Here is a 10,523-nt window from a genome sequence, read left to right as displayed (position 1 = left end):
AAAACTGTAAAGAGAGACATGCTCCCAGCGTTTTCTTGGTTGTTATCTTTGGTGCCAGAGTGTCTGCCTGCTGTTTTGCTAAGAGCTGCATCCAGGATTGACTACGGACTGCTCAGCCTGGGGTCTAGTTTCTCTCTCGGTAGACTCAGCAGGACTGTGAGTTGATGGGTCACCACAGGCCTTCTGAATGCAGACGCAGCCTCTGCTCACTTCTTCTGTCTTCCAACTTTCCTTCAGTCCATGCGAACCTTTTAATAGCTGGACCAGACCACTCCTGTAAAGAAGGCTGGGTAAATTCCCGTGAAGCAAGTAACAAGACAGCATTTCCATGGTGGCATATTTCTGCTGTTTTTCTCCTTGTTTCTATTCATCTCTCTTCTCCTTCCCCTATGGGGCACTTTTTTTTTTTTTGGGTTAATAGAGTAAGGGCTCTTTCAGGCCGTTAGGGCACCCAGGGTTGCTGGTTCTTCTGGAGTGCTGAGGGATAACCAATATTCAGTGCCAAGAAAGGAAAATACCTTACTCTGAAAACTCAGGACATTTTTATATACATAATTACTTCTCTTTGCTGAGGTACACTAAGCACTGATTTTATTTTTCTGATAATCTGGGCACCTCCCAGTAGAGTGGTTTTTCAAACTTTCAAAAGAATCAGACCCCTCTGCAAATGAAAAGCCATATCCCCGATGTATTCACCAAATAAAGCAGAAGCCCTGGGTGTGGAGGTGGGAAAGAAGCCCCACCGTCTGGACCTTCTCTCTCCCCTTCCTCTCTTGGCAGTCCATGAGCCCTGCCATGAACCCTGACACTCTGCACAACAGTGAAGAACTCCTATGCTGGCAGCAAGTGTGAGCTGGCATATTTTGGTATTTATTGATAATCATGATACTGTTAAATGTTGTAAGTGGTTTGACAGAAGCATTTCTTTGTACTGATGGTGCAGTGGCTCTATACACAACCACTTGACAGAGTTAGTTCCTGCCTAGAGGGAAGGAACAGCTTAGGGCCTGTAATGGGCACACAGACATGCCTATGGTGGTGGTTCCAGGTATGCATTTCCTCCAGGGTCTCCATGACCATCCCAGAAAAACACAAAGGTGTGAGGAAGACTTCTCAGGAGCTACAAGTCTGCTCTGGGCCCAAGCAGAAGAGGTTCTGTCATTTCTGAATTAAGGCTCATTGACGGTCAAAAAGCCAAAGGGCTTCCCCTGAGGTTCCCTTGATCCCCTTTTGGTACAGTGAAGCTGGTTATTCCAGTTGGCTTGAAGGTCATTGATAACAAATTGATGACTTTGGTGATGGTTACATTGTTTTAGGACTTATTTTTTAGAGTTTGGACTGACCTCTACCTCCCAACAAGTTCTCAATGCCCACATGTTTCCAATCCCCTTTGCTAGTGGATACCATGAGCCATTCACTAACTGTGCTGGGGCTGAGTCTTTCTCAACAAGCACAGCTAAGGAGATGGGGACAACATGTGGAAGGGTGTGATCTGAAGGTCATTAAATGACAAGTCCTACCCTGGCCAGCTGTTATATCCCCTGCAGCCTCCACTTAGCAACAGTGATCATTCTCCTTAATCACAGAAGTTGTTAGTTGCAGTCCACTCTGTCATGTGAAAGGAAAAAGAATGAGGACTTGGAAATGGCTTATGGGCTTAGTCTAATAAATCACATCTCATTAAATTCCAAATATGTCTGAGAAATCAGGAAGGGGAACCCACTATTGGTTCATGGCCGAGTGATTGCTAATTGGTTATGCATTTTAAAACACACAGAGAATTACCTTAAACGTTGCTATCTTCATCTGGAGAGAGATTTGTTTTGTTTGAAGAGCATTAGCTATGACATCTTGGGGTTAGTGTAAAGCACTTGGTCCTACCTGGAAATTCATAGATTTGGAATTTTAAAATTTCCCTTAGGTGAGTTATAGTGATAAGTACCAAATTCTCTCGCCAGTTTACTGGTCCAATAACACTGCAGTGGTACCTGTCAGACTGATGGAGCCCATGTGTTCTATCCATGAGATCTGCCTCCTCTCCCTTGAGATAGGCTGAGTTCCCTCTCTCGGCTCTGTGCTGTTACACTTCCCTGAAATACTCTGTTCCATGACTGTCTTCCTTGGTGTATAAAAAGGCAGTGGTGCAAGGATGCACCTGTACCACTGGCATGTACATCTTGTGTTAAAGGGGTGACAAAATTGAAATAATGAACATCATTTATGAAAGGGATGTTGTTGATTACCATTGGTTTGTTTTTTTTCAATTAGTGATGATGGATTTGCCATTCCCTCATTCAGTAAATATCAGTTGATCACATTCTCTATCTTCCAATCTGCCCCTATTCTTTTGTTTTTTCTTTACATGCTCAAGAACTTATCTGTTGGTTATCTGTCTGGTGCTAGGGAGATGCTGAGTGTAATCATGGAGAAGATCATAACAATATGTCTAAATGGATTTACAGTTATTAGGACATCCTTTAACATATGGAGCAATTGTATTAGCCACCATTCTCTTTTGCTGGTAAGTAAGATTTCAAAAGAATGACTATATGTTACAGCCATAGTGAGTTAAGAATATGGGCTCCTGACTGAGCTACTTACTGCATAGGGGACCTTAGGTAAGATCCTTCACCTCATGGTGCCTCAGTTCTCTCACCTGCAAAATGGGATAATAATGTTACCGACCTCCCAGGGTTAGTGTGAGGATTAAATGAGATAATCCTCAAAAAGTCTACAGAAAAGTATACGGCACAGGGCAACTTCTCAGTAAATGTTAGCCATTATTATAGTTACTATAACTGTAATCATTTTTTCAATTTATTGAAACATGATTGATTGTACATATCTGTGTGGCACAGCACTGAATATCAATACCTGTGTGCAATATGTGATGCTCAAGTCAGGATAATTAGTATATTCAATATTACACAATGTAATCACTTTTTGTGGCCCTTTACCAATTTTTTACTAACACTCCAGCTCCCACCTTTACCACCTGCGGTGGCCTCAGTTCTATTTTCTCCTTTTGAAAGCTGAATGAATTATTGTGATTGTTGTATATTTCTTTCTTTTTTCATTTTTTTTTTTAGCTCCCACTCATGAATGAGGGCATGTGGTATTTTTCTGTGCCTGGCTTGTTTCACTTAACATAGTTTTCTCTAAGTTCATCCATGTTGCTGCAAATGGCAAAATTTCATTCTTTTTTTATGGCAGAGTAAGATTCCATTGTGTATATAGATCACATTTTCCTTATCCGGTTGTCCATTGGTGGACAGTTATGTTGGTTCCAACTCTTAGCTATTGTAAATAGAGCTGCAGGTGTACCTTCGACATGATGATTTCCATTCCTTCGGGCATACACCCAGCAGTAGAACTGCTGGATCATATGGCAGTTCTATCTGTAGTTGTTTGAGGAACCTCCATACTGTTTTCCATAATGGCTGCACCATTTTACAGTCCCACCAATAGTGTAGGAGAGTTCCCTTTTCACTGCACCCTCACCAGCATATTTTATTCTCTGTCTTTTTGATAATAGCCAGTCTAACTGGGGTGAGATGGTATCTCAATGTGGTTTTGATTTGCATTTCCCTGACGCTGGGTGACGTTGAGCATTTTTTCATGTGTCTGTTGGCCATTCGTATATCTTGCTTTGGGAAATGCCTATTCAGCTCCTTTGCCCATGTTTAAATTGGGTTACTTGTTTTTTTACTGTTAAGTTGTTTGAGTTCCTTATATATTCTGGATATTAATCCCATGGTGAATGCATAGTTTGCAAATATTTTCTCCCATTCTATATGTTGTCTTTTACCTCTGTTAATTGTTTCTTTTGCTATTGCAGAAGTTTTTTAGTTTAATACAATTCCATTTATTTATTTTTTTGTTGCCTGTGCTTTTGGTGTCTTATTCATAAAGTACTTGCCCAGTCCTACTTCCTGAAGTGTTTCCCCTATGTTTTCTTTTAGGAGTTTTTATAGTTTCAGGTCTTGTATTAAAGCCTTTGATCCATTTTTTTTAATGTATTGAAAAATACATATAGTTAGTGATTTATGTAATAATTTTTTGGTTACAAATATATCAATCCTATTTTGAAAAATACATGACTAAGTTTCAAGATAATATTTTAATCTTTTACGATCTACTTAAAATTTTTATTTATTTATTTTTATTGAAACATTATTGATTATACATATTTTGGGGGTACAGTGTTAACTGTTTGTATATAGTATGTGATGATCAAATCAATATTATTACCATGTTCATTGTTACAAATTGTAATTATTCTTTGTGTCCCTTACCCAATTTCTCCCTAACCTCCCTGTCCCTCCCTCTTTCCCACTTCTAGTACCCATAGATCTGTTCTCTCCTTCTGAAAGTTCAATGTACTATTGTGGTCTGTCTCCCTTCCCTTCTTCCTTCCTTCTTAGCTCCCACTAACGAGTAGGGATATGTGGTATCTCTTTCTGTGCCTGGCTTATTTCATTTAACATAATCTTCTCCAAGCTTATCCAAGTTGCTACAAATGGCAGAATTTCATTCTTCTTTATGGCCAAGTAGTATTCCACTGTGTATATATGCCACATTTTCCTTATCTGGTTGTCTATTGATGGACATTTAAGTTGGTTCCAACTCTTGGCTATTGTGAATAGAGCTGTGATGTACATGGGAGTGCAGGTATCCTTTTGACATGATGATTTCCATTCCTTTGGGTATATACCCAGAAGTGGGATTGCTGGATTGTATGGCAGTTCTATTTGTAGTTGTTTGAGAGACCTCCATACTGTTTTCCATAATGGCTATTTTAATTTACAATCCCATCAACAGTGTAGAAGAGTTCCCCTTTCTCCACATTCTTGCCAGCATTTGTTATTCTCAGTCTTTTTGATTAATAGCCAGTCTCACTGGTTTAATCCATTTTGAGTTGATTTTGGTATATGACGAGAGGTACAGATCTAGTTTCACTCTTCTACATATGGATGTCCAGTTTTCCCAGCATCATTTATTGAAGAGGGAGACTTTTCCCCAATGTATGTTCTTGGTGCCTCTGTCAAAGATGAGTTGGTTGTAAGTATGTGGGCTGATTTCTGAGTTCTCTATTCTGTTCCATTGGTCCAAGTGTCTGTTTTTATGCTAGTATCATGTTTTTTTTTTCACTATATCTTTGTAGTATAATTTGAAGTCAGGTAGTGTAATAACTCTGACTTTCTTTTTCCTTGCTCAGGATTACTGTGGCTGTTCGGAGTCTTTTGCTGTTCCATATGAATGTTAGGATTGTTTTTCTATTTCTGTGAAGAACATTATTGGTATTTTGATGGTGATTGCATTGAATCTGTAGATTGCTTTGGGTAGTATTGACATTTTCACTATTCCAATACAAGAGCATGGAGTATCCTTCCATATTTTTGTCTCCTCTTTAATTTCTTTCAGCAGAGATTGTAGTTCTCATTGTAGAGATCTTTCACCTATTTGGTTAAATTTATTCCCAGATATTTTATTTTTTTCATGACTCTTGTAAATGAGCTTGCTTTCCTGATATCTTTTTCTGCTAGCTCATTATTGGAGTATAAAACTGCTACCGATTTTTAAGGTTGATTTTGTATCCTGCAACATTATTGAAATTGTTTATAAGCTCTAAGAGTTTTTTTGGTAGAGTCTTTAGGTTTTTCTCTATATAGGATCATGTCTTCTGGAAACAGGGACAATTTGATTTCATCTTTTGATGACTTATGTCCCCCAAAACTCACTGAAGCTTGAATTGTGTCCCCCAAGTTTTATGTATCAGAAACGTGGCCCCCACTGTGATCGTTAAGAGGGTAGGAAATCCTATTACGGTAATTGAAAGGTGGAGCTTTGAGGAGGTGATTAGATTGTAGGACCATGCAGTAGTGAATGGATTAAAAATCATGGTCAGGGGCATGGTTCTGAGGCTGTCTCTCTCTCTCTTTCTCTACTTACACCATCTTGCGATATGAGACCCCTGGGTCACTGTCATCACCACCAGAAGGACTTTGGACTTCCCAGCCTCAGAAACTGTAAGCAATGAATTTTGTTTTCTTTCTAAATTACCCAGTTCCAGGTATTTTGTTACAAGCAACAAAAATGGACTAATACAGCATTTATATAGCAATAAACTTCCCTCTTAGTACTGTTTTCACAGTATTCCACAGGTCTTGGTATGATGGGTCTTTATTTTCATTAGTTTCAAGAAATTTTTTGATTTCCTGTTTAATTTCTTCTTGGGCCCATAGGTCATTCAGGAGCATATTGTTTAATTCTGATGTATTTGTATAGTTTCCAGAGTTTTGCTTGTTATTGATTTTTAGTTTTAATCCATTATCATCTGAAAAGATACCTGAGATGATTTCAACTTTAAAAATTGGTTGAGACTTGATTTGTGACCTAATATGTGGTCTACACTGGAGAATGTTCCATGTGCTGATGAGAAGAATGTGTATTCTGTTGCTGTTGTATGAAATGTTTTGTAGATATCTGCCAGGTTCAATTGGTCTAAAGTACAGTTCAAATCCTGTGTTTCTCTGTTGATTTATTGCCTGGATGATCTGTACAATGCTGAGAGAGGGGTGCTCAGGTCCCCAACTATCATATTGGGTTCTATCTCTTTCTTTAGGTCTAATAGGGTTTGCTTTATGTGTCTGAGTGCTCTGGTGTTGGGTGCATATATAGTTGTGATTGTTCTGTCTTCTTGCCTTCTTGTCTATAGATTCCTTTATCATTATATAATGGCCTTCTTTGTCTTTTTATGGTTTTTGGTTTAAGGTCTATTTTATTCAATATAAGAGTAGCTACTCCTGCTTGATTTTGGTTTCCATTCATGTGGTATATCTTTTTCCATTCCTTCACTATTAGTATATGTATATCTTTACAGGTGAGGTGAGTTTCCTGATGAAAGCATATTGCTGGGTCTAGCTTTTAATCTAACTAGTCAGTCTGTGTCTTTCGAGTGGGGGAATTTAATCCGTTTACATTTAGGGTTGTTATTCAAAGGTATTGTCTTACTCCTGGCATATTATGGATTTTCATTTGGGTGTTTTAAATATCTTTTGTTCTTTTCTTCCCCTTTCATTGTTTGTCTTTGGTGTTTGTTGGTTTTTTGAGGTGGTAATATACAGTTTCTTTCTCTTTCTTGTTTGCATTTTTGTTCTACCAGTGGGTTTTATTCTTTCTGGTGTATTTGTGGTAGTGATTATTGTTTTTAAGATTCCAGATGCAGGACTCCTTGAGGATTTCTTATAGGGCTGGTCATTTGGTGAACTCCTGAAGTTTTTGTTTATCTGGGAAATATACAATTTCTTCCTCATTTCTGAAGGGTGGCCTTGCTGGGTATAGTATTCTTGGATGGCAGTTTTTTTCATTTAGTATTTTAAATATATCATCCCATTCTCTTCTGGCCTGTAGATTTTCTGTTGAGAAGTCTGTAGTTAGTCTGATGGGGACCCCCTTATACGTGACTTGATGCTTTTCTCTTGCTGTTTTTAAGAATCTCTTTGTTTTTGAGCTTTTCCAGTTTTACTATAATGTGTCTCAGAGAGGACCTGTTGGATTGAATCTGTTTGGAGATCTCTGAGACACCTGGATCTGAAAGTCTGTGTCTCTCCATATATCTGGGAAGTTTTCTGCTATTATTTTGTTGAATAGGTTTTCAATGTCATTTTCATTCTCCTTCCCCTGGAACACCTATGATTTGGATGTTTGTGTACTTAAGGTTGTCTGCTAGCTCTCTTAGATCTTCTTTATTTATTTAAAAGAAAATTTAATTTTATTAATATCACTTTTTACATTCTAGGATGTTGTTGCAGAGCAATTGGGAGGGAGGGGGAGAGGGGAAAGGGGAAGGAAATGGATGGAAGAAGGAGGAAGGAGGAGGGGTGGGATTGAGGCCTGTGGCACCCCCCACATTCCCACAAGGGAGACTAGGGGGCTTCTAGCAGTGGCTTGGTCATTGCCAGGCTGGGTGCAGATGTCAGGGGTATGTGGCAAAAGCCCTCATCCCCCACCATCCCAGCCAGGAACCCAGGGCCCTACTTGCTGCAGCTCGGTGGTCATTGCTGGGCTGGCTGCATGTGTCAGGGGGCCATGGCCAAGGCCCTCATCCACCACCCTCGAGATAGGTTGTGGGTGTCAGGGGTTATTGCTGAGGCCCCTGTCCCTCCCCTCCTTCTGGCTTGGTAGCCCAGGGTACATCCAGTCCTTCTAGGTATTATAGGTGTTCTTTGGTGAAATGAGACCTTTACAAGTTAATATGCAACTTTGTCTCTGGTTGTGGGTACTTTGTTTTTTCTTTCAGTTCTGTATTGGATTATTTGCTGTTTCCACCACTTAAACTCTGCTCTGGAACTAATTTGTTGTCCTTTGCTTACTTCTAAAATGGGGGAATTTCCTGTGGGGACCAGTACTTGAGCTGTGTAGTTAAGCTAAATTGCTGCTTTGCTGCTGATTCCCTAGGGAAGTCTTTTTGTGTAGCTCAAGTTTTAATGGTTGATTTTATAGGTACTTCCAGCTCTCAAAAGATCTGGTGCACCTCGGTTATGTAGAAACTCTGGTCTTGGCCTGAATCTTTTCATCAAACTGCAACCCCTGCAGTTCTGTATTCTTAACTAGTCTCCTCTGAGTGGTTCTTCCCTGACTGGGGGGCAGATCAGCTGTCCTTTCTGTGCTCCAGTGTTCTCCTGGTGGGTCCATCTCCCCCACCACCTGTGCTGGGATAGACCATGTGCTAGTCCCTTGCGATGACTCACTGGCCTCTGAATGGCTCCTTTTTTTCAGTTGTTGTGGCTCCTTGCTCCTATGTGGGTGCACGGGAACCCTATTAGTGGTCTTGCTGGCCTTGGGGCCACCAAGACTCTCTTCTCCCCATTGCCTCCAAGCAACTTCATCTGAAGGGCACAGCTGTGGCTTTTGCTGGCTCCTGCTCTGAGTGCTCAGCAGCTCCAGCCTGGAAGCAGCCAGAGCTTGAAATGGTCAGAGTAGTTCTTTCTCTCATCATGGCTTCTCCCACCTTCATGCACTCCATAGGTCTCTCTCCTTTTTCCCAGAACTCTAGTGGCCCCAGCTTGGCTGTTGTTGCTCTTTTATAGTTGAAAAATTGGTGATTTATGGGAGAGAGTGAAGCTGGGGACCATCTATTCCAGCATCTTGGCCAGAAGTCCCCCCCCCTTTTAAAAAATTCTCTTGTCTTTTTGTGTGTGTGTGTGTGTGCCTGGGTTACTTTGAAAAGACCATCTTCAAGATCAGAAGTTATTTCTTCTGCTTGCTCTAACCTGCTGCTTAAGCTTTCAATTGTGTTTTTTATTTCTTTGAATGAATTCTTCAGCTCCAGGAGTTCTGTTACATTCTTTTTTAAGGTGTTCATCTCTTTATTAATTTCCTTCTTCATATCCTGGAGACTTTTTCTCATTTCATTGTGTCATCTAACTGAGTCTTCTTGTATCTCATTGAGTTTGTTAAGATTGTTGCTTGGAATTCCTTTCAGTGACTTCAAAGTTTTCCTGCTCTGTGGGATGTGGAACTTGAGAATTATTGTATTGTTTAGGTGGTGTCATATTTTCTTGTTTTTTTTGAATTTCTAGTATCTCTATATTGATGTCTGGTTATCTGGTAGCATGTCGGGTCTGCCGCTGGCCGACCCAAACAGCCCTAGTCGTGTTCCTTTTGGTGGGCGAGCGAATGGCCTGGATTCCTCTTTCCCTCCAGTCCCCGTTGGAAGGAGACAGGGGAAGAGAGCCGTGAAGAGAGGTGAGCACAGCCACCGGCCCCAACCAGCCTAGTTAAAGGACACTCAGACATGGCGGGGGTTGTGTTGAGCAGTTCCGTTTATTATCACACAAGCACTTGCTTTTATAGGCAGATGGGTAGGGGAGGTTTTAACATAATCCTATCAGCTTAAAGGTCAATAGCATGCATCCTGTCTCAATGCCTAGCTATTGTAATCACACAGTGTTTACAAGCGCGGAAGCACATATTTGGCCAATAAGGGCTAAGGCAAGGTTCCCGCAGACACTCCCACCCTACTTCCTCCCGGCGCTGTCTTAGGCTGCCACATTAATTGAACTTGTGGGCCCATAATGGCGCCACTTGTAATGTCACTTAAGGTGGCGTTAGTTTTTAAGGCCCGACAACTCCCCCTTTTTGTTTTAATAAGGAAGCTGGAGGCGGCTAACCTTCCCAGCCTCGTCTCCATTCCCTCTGGTGGCTGTGCCTGTCTTAGGTTGTTTCCCTCTGGAAATCTTACCCATCATTGACTATCGAGCCAAGTGGGGGCAGGGCAGAGCCTTAGAGATTGACATTGATTTCTTGAAGGGCCATATTGACCAAAGGGTTGTCAGGGCTTTCATTATGGGCCACCTCCTCTACCACCTGGGTGAGCATTACAAGAGAAGTGGTGTTGCACCTTATAAGGGACACAACCTGGTGAATAGCATAGGCCCCAAGATAAGGGGGCCCACCAGGGAGGACAGCAGGGTGGTGAGCCACAGGGAACCTGAAAGCCAGCTTTGGAACCAATTGCT

Source organism: Galeopterus variegatus, unplaced genomic scaffold (genome assembly GCF_000696425.1).
Source record: "Galeopterus variegatus unplaced genomic scaffold, G_variegatus-3.0.2 Scaffold4131, whole genome shotgun sequence".
In the NCBI taxonomy this organism is placed as follows: Eukaryota; Metazoa; Chordata; class Mammalia; order Dermoptera; family Cynocephalidae; genus Galeopterus; species Galeopterus variegatus.
This window is presented reverse-complemented; position numbering follows the sequence as displayed.